Raw genomic sequence first — 17,900 nt, forward strand, 5'->3', positions numbered from 1 at the left:
TTCTGTTATCTGAGTGTAGCTGTTATTGTAGTTTTATTGTAAAAATGCAATCCTAACCATTACAAAAAGCTCTATAGAGATGTCCTAAAAAGCAGTGCTGCTCGTACGCCCCTTTCATAAATGCAGCGTGAGAGCGCGCATTTGGTTTCCTAGTAACCCGCGCCTGTGCTGGCGTTCCCGAACACTTAAACTGGTCCGCGCAGCGCGCACTCGAGTTGTGAGGCTCGTGTAGGGAGCTCACGAACACGCAGGACCAGAGCATCAGGATCATACACGCAGGAAAAACACGCGAATGTGACTGGAGTGTAAAGGATGAAGGATGCTTTCGCTGGAAAAGGTCACACGAATTGCATGAAGAACAGTGCGAGGACATCTTAAACGTAACTGCTAAGGATTATACCAATGCTTTTTCTTTTCTTTTTTCTTTTTTTTTTTTTTTCCTTTTTTTTTTTTTTTTTTTTTTTTTTTGTGGAAAAGGGAATACCAGGAATGGGAGATCTGATATTTCACCAAAGCAGGTGAGTTTGATTTTTAAATGTTGATAAATTTATCAGACACCATCATGAGGCTATACTGTGCATTAAGCATTACGCACTGCTATTTTAGTGGATGTCTATGAGATCTCGTATGTCAAGGTTGCCATTTACTGTATGAATGCAATTAACTTCAATAGCCATTCCTTAGTTATTTGATCTGTGGTGAAGAATATGCAGTTAAATATACGAAGTGGGCTTGTTGAAGTGAAATGGGCAGGTTTGCGATGCGCTGCCGGTAAAAGTAACGGGAGATGTGAATGGTGAGCCTTTGCACTTGTTACATCCCAATCCACACTGCAAGTAAGTGACGCGAAAAAAACGAGAACGCTCTTTTTATCATAAGCGAATCAACTGAATGGGCCGTTCAGAACGAACGCTAAAAAACTAGACGGTGCGCAACGAAAAAAAGCAGAACGCAGGAGTCTCGAGACGCGTCTTTAAAAGTTGACGTTCTTCTTACCCGACAAGGCGTCTTAAAAACGTCTAGACAACCGTCCAGCGCATGTTTACATACAAAAACAATTGCAAAACAGCGCGGACACCCTCAAAAACGCGTTTGGTGTGTGAACATCCCCTTACAGCGTCGCGTCCCTGTGCTCGCCTAAAAAAAAAAAGTCTTTGATTGGTCTACAGGGTGCCGACGCCAGTTTTCCATCCGCAACGCTGAAAGACGCGTCATGCGCTCAAACAGTCGCTTGAAACTTGTAGACAGCCTCGTTGATTGCTTTAAAAAGTGTTTGATTGGTTTACTGAGTGCAAACGTCTGGAATATGCGTCATGCTTTCAGTTTGCGCAGCTTCGTTTAGGTATTTAAATTGAAGCGTTCTGATTTTGTCGCGTCACGTTGCCGCTCGCTTACAAAAAGTCTTGATTGGTGTCGTGGCGACGTCAGGATTCCACCAGCAACCCCGAAGGACGCGTCGCGCGCTTGATGTGTAGACAGCTGTTGATTTTAACTGGAGCGTTCTAATTTTGTCGCGATGTTACCTGCAGCTGCATGTTGCGTTCATTTTACGCGTGAATGCCATTACGAGTTTATGATTGGATTTATGGTTCCACCTGATTGTATGCACACTTTGTAAAGGGGAAGATGTATTCAGACTTAGATCTGCTTTGCAATATTGTCTAATCACTGATAATATTTTGCATGCATATTTATTATGAGGACATTATGCATGCATGCATGCATAAATAAATAAATAAATAGTGTAGAACCCACTATATGGAAGTAAAGGGAGCAGTGCAGTCACATTAATATTGATATCCTGGGTTTTAATATATGTTATATACAGTATGCTCATATTCAGTAAATCTTCAATGTTTGGATGCTTCTTATTAATAGAAATACAGCCATATGAAATACTGTTTACGACAGTTTTGATTGGCCTTACAGTTCTACTTTCAAGGACATGGTTGTGGAGAGTCGTGAGAAAGAACTGAATTGCAAAGCAGAGAGAGAGAGAGAGAGAGAGAGAGAGAGAGAGAGAGAGAGAGAGAGAGATGTGCCTTGGAGTTGTCATGGTGATTTGGTGAATAACCAATTGTTGTCCATAAAAGCAACGCATTAAAAGAGATTACTGTTGGCATTCCCTATCAGTGAAAAGCATATTTCAGTTCTCACTAAAGAAGGGTTAGGGTTAAGGTTAGGGTTCGAAGTTTGGGTTATTTATTTGTTAGAAAATACACTGAAACCTAAGACATTTCGATTGGTCAAAGTGAGCTTAGACAATTTTATATGATATCTCCAAAGTAACAAGCTGATCAGCCTAATTCCGTAGCTCTGCCATTCACGCTTGCTTAATATGTGTTTTTTGTTTTTTTTTTTCCAGAGAAAACAGTTTGTGGTCTGACATTTGGTGTTTTGAAGGATTATGCATGGTCCTTCTTGTGAATGTCCTCTCTTGCAACGTCTTTATTGGTATTTTGGCCTCGTAGGTCGGTATTTTTCAAGTTCCCGCTGATTTAAATCCATTCTGATGGTTACATCCAAAGTTCTAAGCTCTGTGCTGCCTTGTCATTTCTATTTTTAATTTAAAGAGAAGCATGTACAATAGTTAGAAACAGGCTGGTCTCTTTCAGTCAGATGAGATACATTCAAAATTGTAGATACAAAACTTTAAACTATAAGTCAAAAGTTTGGACATATCTTCTTTATTATTACTATTTTTGACATTTTAGAACAATAGTAAAATCATAAGTATAAATAACACAAATGGAAGTATGGGAATTAAGTAGTGACCAAAACACTTTATGCAAATCAGATCTGTCTTTTATTTGAGCTTCTTTAAAAACACTTGTTCACTGCTTTTCCTTCACCATCAGCTCTAACTTGTACTTTTATCATCCAAATCAAACAATGTAATTAAAGGCATAATGCAATTTTAACTGTAATGTCATTATTGCAAGGTTTATCCCTTGTGCGACCTTCGGGACATTTTTGTCTTTTTAATTATTATTTTTTCGATCATTTTGGCTATGTTAATGCCAACGGCATAAATTTTGCCAAAGGTGTGTATTTTTGGGAGAATTTTGATATTTCAACCTCAGTTCCTATAATACATCTATTATACACTGTGTGCACAAAATAGTTACACTCAGGACCTTCAGGACAAAAATGTCCACATTGAAACCCATTAAAACAGCAATATTTGATCCCAATGCCATTAAAGCATAAAATCATGAATTCTATGATTTCATTCCGGAGCCCTGGCTTCAAAATATCAATTTTTAATATTATCCACCAGATGGCGCCATTTTTCTCATGTTTAGCCTATGGAGCAAATACATGCTTTTTTCCTATTGTCTGTTTGCTGTATTATAGAGCACTGCAGGCCAATTGAATAAATGATGCAGCTAAAATTGTGTGGGTGTGTTGGTATGGATGTCAGAGTGTGTTTTGTATGTGTGTATTGAGAAATGTGTGTGTGTGTGTGTGTGTGTAAAAAAACAACAGTGGCATTATGTAAACAAACTGGCATTTAAAGGGTTAAAATCCTGAAAATGAATAAATATTTGGTAGTTATGATCAGGACTGATGTTGGTTAAAACATCTAAGTCAGTGAAAGTGGAAAATAATATTAATGTATAATATTTTTTATGGCAGTTTTTGACGTGTACATTTTTGTCCTCTGAGAGACTGAGTGTGACTTTTTATTTTGTACAAAAAATAATAATGCATCAAAATCAGTGTTGTTGCTAATCATTGACATATCCCAGACTGTGATAATCCAAATAAATAAAAAATAAAAAATCATAAAAAACAACAGTGGCATTATATAAACAAACTGGCATTTAAAGGGTTAAAATCCTGAAAATTAATGTATATTTGGTAGTTATTATCAGGACTGATGCTGGTTAAAAAAATTAACTAGTTGAAAGTGACATTAATATATAATATTATTATGGCAGTTTTTGACGCAGATATTTTTGTCCACTAAGGACCTCTGAGTAACTTTTTTTTATTGACGCACAAGGGTTAAACAATGAAATTAGTGGCATAATGTTGATAACCACAAAAACAAACAAAAAACGAAGAAGCAAAAATTGAGGTTACAGTGAGGCACTAACAATGGAAGTGAATGAGGCCAATTTTTGGAGGGTTTAAAGCCAGAAATGTAAAGATTAAAATTTTGTAAAAGCACTTGCATTAAATCTTCTGTTAAAACTTGTGCATTATTTGAGCTCTAAAGTTGTTTTTACAGTCGTTTTAGGGTTTCAGGGTTTACGCTGTTCCGTTTTCATGGCAACAAAGTTGTAAAATTGGCTATAATTTTACACAGAAAAGGCTAGTAATTGATTTTATCACACTAAAATCGTGTTAACACACATTTTATTTACATCTTGTGGCAATACTTTTGAAACAGTGAGTATTTTAATGTTTACATATTGGCCCCATTGACTTCCATTGTAAGTATCTCACCGTAACCTCGATTTTTGCTTTTTTTTAAAAAGAAAAGCAGGGACAAGTAGAAATTAATCTTTGTGGTAATCAACATTATGCCCCAAATGCTGTTGATTGAGCTTAAATAGTAATGAACCCTGAATATTCCTTAAATTATTATTTTTTATTTGTTTTGTAAAGAAATTCATATATAGGCACAATTTATACATCAAAACTAATTTCAAGCAGTTAAGTCTTTAGATAAACAGATTCTGTTAAGTGTGTCCAAACAAACTGGTCTACTGTATTTCTTACTGGCCCTAGATATGTCATGTCATTAATTAGTATTGGTTTAAAATCATAGCACTGATCCATGATTACACAATAACATGCTGGGACCATCACAATTCCTATATTTATTCAGGTTTGGTTTACTCTTCAAATTGATTTAGTATGGTCATATATATCTTGCTGAATATGTTATCCTTCAACATATCATTGCTTGCTACTGGCTTTTGCTGTCTTTGTTACAACAATGTTCTATTCTCTGTGTGATGAGGACACTCTGATGTCATGTATTTGAAATCAGAATTGGAAACACAAGAAAACAAGAAACCCCTACAGCATAATTCTGCATCTGCACTCTTTCCCTGTTAGATCAAACCAGGTGATGTATACTTCCAGTCATCTTTATTGACCTCCCTGAATGAAAAACACTGGACTATTGCCATCGCTCACATGAAGGTCACTCAGTAGACAGTAATTCATCAGCCTCTGAGGTTCAGCAAAACGATCACATATACAAATATACCACAGGACCTGGAAAAGAACTGAAAATAAACCGTGACTGATGTGGTTTTCTGCTTACCTGTTCAATCTGTACTGAGGGAATCTGAAATTGTTTACTTCTTAACTGTCTTACGGAATGCAGGTAGTAGAAAACACTCACTGTATGGTGTTTCAGGTAGAAGTTTAGGGCTTACTTTTGATGGCTTTATGGGTGAATCTCACAAAAACATGTCCAGGCCATATTTCACCCCAAAGTCAAAAGAAAAACATAAGGAATTAGTATTGTTTGCATAAAGAAAATTATGCAATTCCCATTAATTGTCTTGACCATAATGCGTTGGATGTTTTACTTTTGAGTTTGTTTATTCTAAATGGTGATTCTTAGTTCACTGTCATTACTGTAATACAATTAGTTCTTTATTACAGGGCAATTTACTGTAATGCAAAGATTATTTATTTAAAGGGATAGTTCATTCACAAATGAAAATTTTCTCATCATTTACTCACCCTCATGCCATCCCAGATGTGTACGACTTTCTATTTTCTGCTGAACACAAACAAAGAGTTTTAGAAGAATATCTCAGCTCTGTAGGGCCATACAATGCAAGTGAATGGTGGCCAGAACTTTGAAGCTTCAAAAATCACATAAAGGCACCAAAAAAGTAATCCATAAGACTCCAGTGGTTAAATCTATATCTTTAAAAGCAATATGATAAGTGTGGGAGAGAAACAGATCAATATTTAAGTCCTTTTTTACCATATATCTCCGCTTTCACTTTCACATTCTGAAAGTGAAAGTGGAGATTTATAGTAAAAAAGGATTCAAATATTGATCTGTTTTTCACCCAAAGCAATTGCATTGCTTCAGAAGACACATATTGAACCACTGGAGAATAGTTTATATGCTCAAATATATTAACTATAATTTTATGTACTGTAGATTTTTGTTTGGGATGCAGACGTGATGTTGACATTTCAGAAGAAATAATAATAATAATAATAATAATAATAATAAAATATATATATTTATATATATATATACTGTATATATTTAGGGAAGAAGACATGAAATTATGTATTTGTATAATTGAAAAGTTTATAATTTATTTTTTGTCTATCTATGTCTCTTTGTTATGTGTGAGTGTGTGTGAATTATGTCACACCAAAACACACAACAGTCTGTGAACCTGATGCTCTTTAAGTGCCATTTAAAAGACACAAGGCAGAACTGACCTCTTGACCTTCTCTCATCCTTCAAAGATTTTCTTCTCTTCCTGGTTGAGCAAAGATCTTCCCTAAGGTGGCCAGTAATTGTGTGCTCAAAATGGATAACAGTGTTACAGTTTTACTACTTTTTACTTGTTTGACAACACGATCTAACACAAACACAGTGCCTGTACCATTTTAAATGATTTTAAAATAGATGTCCTCTTTTTCCACACCAGCACAGTAGTGATAGTGTAAACAGATAATAGGGTTTATTTTACACATCATTTCAACATCCATATTTCTTTTGCTTGCATTCAGAAGTGTGGCATGAAAACGACCCTTGCTATTTGAAAGGGCTGCTGCTATTCAGGTAGAATACAATGGTTGTCTATGTAGTTTAACTCACATGTGAATGCTTTTGTAACAAACACAAGCACACACACAGGCTTTATAGCCATTTCAAATTTTTAACGCAGACCAGTATCATGCAAGCTTTTCTTTTAAACATGTCTCCCTGTGTCCTCTATGAGACCCATGAGATTTTCTATCAATCACAAAGGGCAATCCAGGCTTACACCTGACTTAACTGGAATAAATGTGAATGTGCTTTCAAAGCTAAAAGGGTTTTAGAGGGGCTTTTGGTATTTGATGGAGACAACAAAACAACTTGAAATAATTCAAATCTTTTGCAACATACTAGTAACTAGGAGCATGTGGAAACAGTTTTGTTTGAAGGCTACAAGGAAAAATCTTGTTGAAAAGATAAGCCCACATATCCACTTCATAGCAGTGTCTTGGCAAGCGGGACGCCACTAAAAAGCAACTGGAATGGAATCTAAATGTTCTCGGCCTGCATTCCCCTGACCTTGTCTGAAAAGATCTCTTATACTCACATAAAGCACACTAAAACGCTGTACTTCCCGAGAGGACAAGGACGCCTTTATTCCAGGACCCTTATTCCTCTACTACTATTGAAAGTGTTGGACAAATGACCTTGCATCAGATATTTTGTAATGTTATACAAATGCAATGCTTTTACTTTAATTTTTACTGCAGCACACAAATAAAATGACAGCAGGTTGTCAGGTGCATCAAAAAGCTTGATGTTAGAGGAGAAAAAACATTCAACAAAATTAAGTGCAGGAGAAGAAATTGAAGGTCTGTAATCATATGCAGATGCACAGACAGGGTAGAGTTATCAGAGGGGATTCAGTTCTTAAGTTGTTGCCACTTCAGATGTTAATGATCTCATTGTCTTGAGAAATTGGTTTTGCCCTGTCTGAGCGTTCATGGCTAAAAAAGTTACAACTTAAATTTAATTTAAATCAGTGCTCATCAGGAGATGACAATTTAAGTAGAATTAAGAAGGAACGAATTTCAGTAACGAAGGGGCCTATAACTCTGCCGTCTTTTGTTAAGGTATAAGATGATGAATGGGCAAAAGTTATATATCACATCCCATCTGCTTTAAAGGGGACATACTCTTTAAATAATTGTATTACCTTCCCTGTGGTCCACTGATAATGTTAGTAAAGTTTAATTTGTACCAAAACAATCATAATTTAGTAATATGTGATAATTTTCCACCATGTCTCTGGCCCTCTGTTTGAAACCCTTGTTTTTGGGTGCTTTTGGAGGATCTCACTTTGGTTGCGTCACGCCATAAACATACAATTTTTAGGACACTGTGTCAGGTAAAACGTATTTTAATACTTATAAAAACACGTCTAGTTCAGATTTGCGCTCCATCAAGCTATGTTTTGAATGCAAGAACAATAATTCTTGCATTCATTGTTGTGTTGTCTGTTGAAGGGTTGGTTTGTTCTCTGTATAATCTGCACGTTGCCTATACAGCTGAAGTTAAACTTACTGCCCCCTGGAGAAAACAGGTGGTACTTCAAGCTTGAATTGCACAGGAATCTTCCTTATTACGGTTCGAGGATATAATTAATTGGGTTCATTTTTAAATTAAATTAATCGTACTGAATGAACACATTAAATCGACAGCCATAAACGTAATGCAACCTGCACTGATGCGATCAGGAGACATCAGTTGCTCTTTTCCTGATGTTTAGGTGCTTCAGCAGGCCAAAGCAGAGATACTGATATTCACAGGTGCGACATCTCGCATCTCCCATGTATGTTTACATACAGGACGGCCTTCAGTTCTCTCAGCCAGCGGATGAGTAGTTGAATAGAGCAGAACAGACGCAGTTTTAAAATTTGTGCTCTAAAAATGCAGCGCACATCTCTGGAGACTCATCAAAACGATCAAAGATGTCCATCTAGTGCATGTTTACATAGACCAAAAATAGTGCAGAGAGGAGCAAAAACGCACCCTGGACCAGTTTATACTGAAAACTGCAAGACACAGAATGGGGTCTTATTTTAAGAATTATAACTTGACATCACGTCTTTTAAAAGCGGAGCAAGATGCATGATAATGGTCAAAGCAGTTTGTCTAGTGCATATTTATGTAGAAAAACATTTAGGAAGGTGTCCTCTGTGTAAGAATCACCCATGACAGATGAGACCCATCTCTCTCCTCTTTACCCATCTGACTGCGTGCCTGTGGGCGTAGCCAAGAGTGCAACGTTATAAAAGTGGGCGTTGATGTCTTGCTGTCTTGACATGCTAAGTTTGAATATGTACATGTGACAAATTACATTATAAGATATGAGAATAACGACTTAATTTTCATTCTGTTCCACACAGATTAATAAATGAATATATTAAATAATTGATAAATTGTTTTATTTATTGAACATTGGTGTTTACTTTGTGTTGTGCCTGACAAATCCCCTTAACGTGGACTTTAAATCAATATGTTAGCATATTGTACACAAAGGCAGTGAGATGCTCATATTAGTTGTTTTTGTTTCTTAGAAGAGATGGCTCTATAAGATGCATCATGCTCCATCTATCTGGAGAATAAGAGAGAGGAACAAAGACGCAGAGAAACCGAGAGATACTCTACAAAAGCACAGTTCCATAACACAACATTCAACATTACCTGAATATACGTTATATATGCAGTATAAGGCCTCTCAATGTCTTGTGATGGTTGCCCAATGAGGTGAAGAGGCTGAGCTTGTTTTTTATTTATTTCTCTATCTATATGATGTTATAAGGACGTTGTGCTGTGGAGTTCTTTGGATAAATGAACAGAGATAAGGCTCCCAGCGGCTATCATTGATTCCTCAGGGCAGCCTTTTAAAGAGCTTAATAAAAGCTGCTAGCACGAAGACCATGTAGAATACAGCAAATGGGCCACATTTGAACGCCTCCATCAACCTATATGTGGGTCACAACCATTAGGGATTTAATAGCGGTTCTTTTCAACATTCTTTCGTTAATTAAGAAGGTTGTAATGGGTAGCACACTGTAACAAATCCTGTTAAATTTTCAATGCAAAACTGGCAGCTGTGGTTGTCAGAAATTCACTGTAAACTAAGGCATATTGTTGCATGTATATTTTACAGTTATGCTGCAAAACTATATCATTAACTGCTATTAACGTGAATATACCAACTTACGTGAACTACTTAAAGGTGCAGTATGTAAGATTCAGAAAGCCTTGTTATTAATGACACCTGTGGCCATTAAGTGAACTGCAGCCAGCTACCTGTTGCTCGTGCTCGTGCACGTGCACACACTCCATAGGGACACGAGCATCGGCCCAAAACAATGACGTAGCGTACAAAGAGACTGAACCTGATTCACCGGCATCATGCTGACAGATGAGATAGCATAATTAAAGTTACACAGTTATGATTGTTTTACTACAAACTTTGAGACTGTATATTATATTTGACTCTCCAGTGCTGGAACAGGGCTAAAACAAAGTGTGGACACAGGTCTGACTATGTGAGACTGTAATTTGAAGTAATCACTTTTCTTTGCATGATACATTGACTGCATTTATACGATAGCCTATGTTGGCGTTAGCTAGCTAGCCAGCTTTATCAATAGCTGTTAGCTAAATTTGGTGGATGATGGCTGTAGCTGTTTATAAAATACACTGTACATCATAAATATGTTGACACAATTCAGTATTGATGTGATTCCATAACAACTGTCATTTTGATATATCGATGTACTATTGTTTTATAATAATATAATATATATATATTTTATGTATAACCAAGTTACATTACACTAATGAATGGGTATTTTTGCATTATCTTGAACATTGTCTAGCATTCATTTCATGTGTTTTTGTAGTTTACCTTGCTGAATAATTACAGATTAACATTGTTTATGACAGTTACTGTGCAGGCAAGATCATTTTAGCTAAAATTTACACAGATCAATCCTTCTGGCACTATATTTCACATGCTTTGCAGTTATGTAAGCTTACCTGTCCAATAAGAAGAACGCCAATTCAGGGTCGGTTTTAATCCCCAAAACCGAACGAAGTTCCCTCCAGGAATCAAATGCCCTGCCGATGTTCACTCTAGTTTTCGCTCGACCATGCTCACGTTCCCACTTAGCCAGACGGGATTCAGTAGATAAACGTTTTTTGTTTTTTTTGTTGGTTTTTTTGGCTTACTCTGAGTTTGTGTAGGAGTCGGTGTTGTGTTGGGAGCCGGACGTTTGCTGGATTCCATCTCTAAGATAACATTACCCAGTGTTGCAGACAATTGTCGCTGTTAAGGCAAGACTCTCGGGAGCGCGCATAAACGTCACATCACAAAGACAAAACACCATCAGAGTAACACACATCTTATTGTAAAGTGTTACCCAAAATGTAACACGAAACACCCTAAAGTACTTAAATGATATATATATATATATATATATATATATATATATAAGATTAAACTAGCAGTTTGAATTTCTGTGAATTTCGCTGATGTTAAAATGCTACAGTAAAGACCTGTTGGAAAACTGTGACTTACCTTATCAAATAAAAAATATGTAAAACTTATATTTATTTAACTGTGAAATGCTGTAAAAGTAATGTTTTTGAAGTATGAATTGCCTTAGTAATGGTGATTTCATTTAACAAGGGAACACATGAACACAGAAGTCCCTGTTTATTTTATTTAAACTGCGTCATTTTTAGTAATAGCCTCAAATTAATTTTCAGTAATAAAAATATCCATTATCACGTTGCATAAAATATTTTACGATATATACATTTCACATATATGTGTATTTAGTCAACTTGTGTAGCTACACTGTAAAAACTTTCTGTAATTTTAACAGTAAAAGGCTGTAAAAATGCTACAGAAATAAAATGTTAATTGAATAACGAATATTAACTGTAAAATATACAGTAAAAATTGTATATTTTAAAATACAGTAGATTTTACAATAAAATCTTGTACAAATAAAAAATTTTAGATGTAAAAAGTATGATTTTCCTGTATAATTAATGGTAAAAATGTACATTATGTTTAACAAGAGAGTACATGTACTTTTTACAGTAAATTATTGTTTATTGTCAATAATCGGGCATTCCCACAATTCCCTGCATGACCCATCATATTTCATTATATTTTATGGGAATAGTTATGTTTCTTCTAATTTTTAATATCAGTTATGTACATTGGGGTGTTCTGTTTTATAGTTAATGTAGTTTAGTTAATGTGTATTATATTATTTTAATTTCACATGTGTTACCCTGATGTTGTTTAGTGTTTGTGTGAGTGACACTGAGCACTGTCTCTGCATGTTTATTGGACATTGCTCCTGAAAGAGCCATTACTGGTGAGCTTCATTTCATCATGTGCTCTTCTCTCATTTTTAATAGATTTTAGCTACTTTAAGCAAAGTGTTTAGATGCATCCAGTGTTTCAGATCACTGGCTCTGGAACAAGCTTGCTTGCATTTTTCCCCCATGTCCCTTTTTCTTCTCAGAGTTTTAAACCAAGGTCAAGTTGTACATAAAACCAAGGGAAATTAACATACAAAAGCCACCAGGCTTTGTCAAACAAGACCTGAAAGTTTAAGGTCAGGGAATGAAACTGTGAACATGGAAAACAGGGTGATAAATGAGACAGCTATGTGTACGGATGAAGCACATGTTAACAGATTGAGATGTTTTGAAATGGAGAGTGAGTGGCTGCAGTAAGGCTGTGGATTAGTGAAGTCTTCCCAGCTTTGGTCAGGCAGACCTTGTGCTTCAGGGTTAGAGAGTACAGATAGACGTGTGCCGCTTGGTTTGCATTGGAAAGCAGGGTTACCAAATACATCAAATCAGCACTACATCACATAGAGAGGCTGTTTAAAGAACACTTAGTTTTAGTGAAAACTAAGCTTTTAGAAAACACTCTCCCAAGTGGATAAATCTTCGCATTGTAATGTGGACAGGGAAAACGGAGATATCTGAAAACGATTATGTCTTTTTTGTCATTTGACGCAGTCATGTGATCCATTCAGCCCAAAACAATCAGATGGCAGTCCATGTTGTAGTGGTGTTGTTGTGTCTGCTATCCACTTTGATAGGGCTATTAAAGATAAATATTACTTTTTACAACCTTCACATTACATTCCTTCAAAGGCAGCGGGAAGTTTACTCGGAGCTGGTATGCAACCACTCATTCAGGTTTTGTGCTGAGGAGCCGAGACCAGGTCCCGGCCATATCAGCGGGTAGTTCAGCGTTGTGGCAAGAGGGACACAAAGTCTCGCTCCCTCCATCAGGGAACGGAGGTTACGAAAGTAACCAGGACGTTCCCTATCTGTCACTCCCTCGATGTTGTGTCGATGTAGTGACACTAGGGGTCCCTATACAAAACGCCACAACTAGCTGAACTGTGTTGCGTGAACTGGCAGTGTGTGACGGGCAGACTGCTGTGTGCCTCGTAGCCAGCGCACTAGGCCGTCATGTAACCTCCCCCAATGCTCTTATGAGCGTCGAATGGTCCATCAGGAACATGTCGACTGCCCAACTTTAGGGACAGGCTAGCCCAGCCGAAAAAGAGTGGAATTTTTTAACTGACTGGGAGCCATAAATGTCTGCATCGGAGGGGTGTCACTCCCAAGGGGAATACACCGTGGAGACCACACCCTGCCCAGAGAAGGGGGGGGGGGTATTTTGAGTGGAAATACATCACATGGTCTTTACCGAGCCTTGTCAGAAGTATGTCATGTGGAGAGGTCCCGTGGTAGGTCCTACCCAAAGGGGGAGGAGTTTCTACAAAGCATGGTGACAGGGGGCAGAGGGGCCCCTGCCCAAGGAAGACGCAGTTTACCGACAGGGAAACGATTTTGCGGAAATTATCACATGGGGTTACCTTCGGGGAACCACCGCATGCAGAGCACCTACCTCAGTACAGGGTCTTACCAGCGCATTTACCAAGCCAGCAACGAGTTTCTCCTGAGCTTGATATGCCATAGCGATGGCGTCAATGACCCAGTGGGCGATCCTCTGTTTGGAGACAGTGCTTCCTTTCCATTGTCCACTAAAGCAGACAAAGAGCTGCTCGGAGCTTCTAAAGCTCTGCGTGCAATCCAAATAGATGCGTAAAGCTCTCACTGGACACAGCAACGCCAAGGCTGGGTCTGCCTCCTCCTGGGGCAGCACTTGCAGGTTCACCACCTGATCCCTAAAAGGGGTCGTGGGAACCTTGGCACATAGCCTGGTTGGGATTTCAGGATCACGTGAGTGTAACCCGGACCGAACTCCAGGCACAATTCGCTGACAGAGAACGCTTGCAGCTTCCCTACCCTTTTAGTGGAAGTGAGCGCAGTCAGGAGGGCAGTCTTCATAGAGTGCCTTAAGCTCAGCTGACTCCAAGGGCCCAAAGGGAGCTCCCCGTAGACCCTGAAGGACTACAGAGAGGTCCCACAGGGGAACAAGGCGCGGTCTAGAGGGGTTCAACCTCCTAGCATCTCTCAGGAACCTGATGATCAAGTCGTGCTTCCCCAAGTACTTACCATCTACCGCATCGTGATGAGCCAAATAGCGGCTACATACACCTTCAAGGTGGAGGGGGACAGCCGCCCCTTGTCCAGCGGCACCGTAGGCTCCAGCCATCAGGGACGACGTAAACCTATAGGCCCTGGACGGGAGTCTCAGGCGCCCACGGCAGGTAGTGGCGCTCTGCGGACACAAGTGCACCGCGAGTGCCTTGTCCACCTGGGGGATCACCGAATACCCCCTGGCCGCTCTGCCATCGAGGGTAGCGAGAGCGAGGGAGCTGAAAGACCGGGCAGTTAAAGGTGCCTCCCGCGATCTTGTCAGCTCCTCATGCACTTCTGGGAAGAAAGGAACGGGGGCGGGGCTTAACCGTGGGTGGCGCCCCGTGCCCAGGAACCGATCGTCGAGCCGCGAGGTTTCAGGATAGAGTGGAGTGTTCCACTCTAGCCTGATGCTCATGGCCGCCCGGGAAAGCACGTCCATCATTTCCGCGTCGGCGTGAGGCTGGACGACAATTCCCAAAGAAGGAAGCCAAGCCAAAGCCTCTGTGCCAAACTGGACCAGCCCGCTCTCCGATGCTGCGCTCGATAACTCATTGATTTCCGGAGCTCCGAACGAGAAGTCGAACTCGCGCTGAGACGAGCCGCCAGTCTTGTGCGAGAGCCTGATCGGGACAAGCGAGCGTGCTGGGGAATGGGAGGTCCGTGGGAGGATACTCGATGGAGGTGGTTCCATTGATATCCCCAAATTGCCCCCAGTGCTAACCTACGCGGCCTCAAACCCGTAGGTAGAAGAAACGGTGCTTTCTTACAAAAGCAAGCCACGACCGCAGCGTTGCCATGGTCATGTTCTCGCAATGAGGACATGACTCATCCACGAATGATGTCTCCGCACGGGCAGTGCCCAGACACATAAGACAGCGATCGTGGCCCTCAGAAGCGGAGAGATAATGACCGCAACCAGGAATAACACACAAACGGAAAGGCATCTTTAAAAAGACGTGTCTTTAAAAAGACATTCCGTGTGTGCCGCTCTTTCAGAAAGAAAATATACTCTATTAGAATATACTCTTTTAAATGTTCTGCCGAAGCGCCCAGGGGCGTTCTCTGCAATCCACAGATGCAGAGGGGGAGAAGCCGCTGAAATGCGCCATAAGATCCAGCAGAGAGAGATGGATGAACTCGGCAGATGAATTCAGCTCAATGAATAGAACCTCTCGGTTCTGAAGAGAAAATCTGAATGAGTGGTTGCATATCAGCTCCTTTTATACCCGTATGTCCGGGGGAGTGGCGTGCAAATTCCACTCGCCAATTCTCATTGGCCTTTTTTAAAAAAAGCAGAGGTGTTTGGGGCTCCCAAGAGTGACCTCTAGTGTCACAACATCGACACAACGTCGAGTGAGTGACAGACAGGGAACATACTCTTTACACTTCAAATCATCCTTATAGACGCTACTATAGGTTTAGATATGGGGTTTGGGTTAGGGCATAAAATTAATAAGCCTGACACGCGGAACTTTCACTTACTTCTGCAATACACATCCACGTATTTGCACGTCTAGAATTCATACGAATTAATACAAACAAACTTGTATGATTTTATACAATTTAGCCAACTCATACAAATTCATAAGTCTTCTCATTAGATCAGGTTGTGTTGGTTTCACCATTTGAATTTGATTTGGTGGACAAAAGTTTTTAATATATTAATCATATTTTTAAATAAAATAGTTTCACTGCTTATTTTTTTAAGAAATAATAATAGAAGATTATTCTACACTACTCATGCCAACATTTCTTTTATTAAAAAATTTCAGCTTTTGATGAGACACTATTTTGTCTCCGGATGGTTACACCAAATGACATTAGACTTTAAGCCCTAGAAAAAATGATTTCGAACTCAGTAATTGAAACTTTATTCATCATAGAAGAGGTGTATTCAAGAAATTGTTTTGTGTGAGTTGCATTTGCAATGAATTTTTAAATAATTTTATATATCTAGAGCGTCACGTCATTGACCTTACTATTGCTTGTACTAAAAGTTAGGGATTAAACATTGGTGCATAACTTGTCTCGTACTGTTTTGTGGACATCATATTTTGTACTTTTCTGAGCAGTAAATCTTATGCTTTTTGCCTGGCGTATGATAAAACGGGTGAAAGAAATCACAGATTTCGATTTATCTAGGAACCAAAATATCAGAGACGTGGGGGTGGGCTCATTTGACTTGGCCAGTAAGTAACTGCCTAGCAACCACTCAGAACACCCTAACAACTACATAGCAACGGTCTAACAATTACTCAGAACACTTTAGCATCTGAATAGCAATGCCCTGGCAACCACTCAGAAGGCCATTTAAACAGGGTGACAATGTAAAGCCTCTGATCTCTATGCAGTATTACTATTAAAATGTTTGATGTTCATTTGAGATGCTCAAAAATGAATATACAGAATTTGTATCACTATTTCACTCATTTTTTACCAGTATGTCATTCATTTTTGATTACATACATACTGTATATTATTTTTTATAGGCAAGTTTAAATGTTCTCTTTTTAAAAAAAAGAGTCCCTAAATTTAGGTGGCAGTACTTTTAATAATTTTATGCGCCTGGTAGCATTTACATATCTTCTAGCTATTTTTAACCAAGGCCAGGTTGGCAGGGCCTATTTGAAGACAGTCCTTGTCCTTTACAGAGCTTTCATCCCATCTGTGCACAGATGCTTCCCAAAACCACCTCGCTTATTAAAGTATCCTCTTGTGACAACACAACCATTTCAGCATAAAGAGCACACATTTCAGAATATTAATAAGAGATTAGATTAATCTGTCACATGTAAGGGAATGTAAATGCATGTTTTCTTCCCTGTTTAGCTGGAGATTTTAGGAATCTTTAGAGACAAATTGATAAAAAGGATAATTTTGCCCTAAATTTGTCTTGAATAAATGCTGTGTTTTAAGGTGAAAGCAGAGAATTAGAGAGCATTTGCCAGAGATTAATGATCAATTATCAATATATAGTGGCCCCCAAAAATATTTGTACACTTATACATTTTAAAAGTAACCCTCCCAACCCTGCTAAGTTGGTGGAAAAATAACTGATTAATCGTCCTATAGTTTTTAAAAATTGATTTATAGAATGTAAAAAAATAAATAAACAAAATAACAAATCTTAGTCTTGCCTTACTTGGATGGGCACAAAGGCTACAAGAGTCCAAAATAAATAAAATCCCAGATGCAGTTTATTGTTAAAAAAAAAAGAAAAAAAAAAAAAAAAGAAATAGTGCATAACGTGGGACTTTTAACTGTAAACAAGCCCAAAACACACAAGGGACTCTTATTTTGTAATGACAAAGACTTGGCTCCATTACAATGTTCTATATTTAAGTATTTACCAAATTAAGCTTTTTATAGCCTACATATTCTCCAGAGGAAGAGTTTTGTATGCAGTATATAGATATTTCATACGGTATGACATGTATCTACTGACGGGGATGATTTTGTCGAAATTGTCTTTGCATGCATGCATTTCAGTTTAGAACACTTGATTATCTAATCAAAATAACAAAATATGCAACAAAGTCAGGATAAAAATATGGATGAATATTGTTAATGATGA

General features: G+C 38.4%; 1 protein-coding gene across 3 annotated transcripts in view; it reads left to right on the plus strand.

Moving 5' to 3' along the window:
- The first annotated feature begins 238 nt into the window (after positions 1 to 238).
- Positions 239 to 17,900, plus strand: part of nlgn3a (neuroligin 3a) — a 245,070-nt gene continuing 227,408 nt past the window's right edge. For all 3 annotated transcript variants that reach the window (XM_051649434.1, XM_051649435.1, XM_051649436.1), the window contains exon 1: positions 239 to 518. The gene's annotated coding sequence lies outside the window, so the exon portion shown is untranslated. The remainder of the gene's footprint in view (positions 519 to 17,900) is intronic.

This window comes from Myxocyprinus asiaticus, chromosome 22 (assembly GCF_019703515.2).
Source record: "Myxocyprinus asiaticus isolate MX2 ecotype Aquarium Trade chromosome 22, UBuf_Myxa_2, whole genome shotgun sequence".
Taxonomy (NCBI): Eukaryota; Metazoa; Chordata; class Actinopteri; order Cypriniformes; family Catostomidae; genus Myxocyprinus; species Myxocyprinus asiaticus.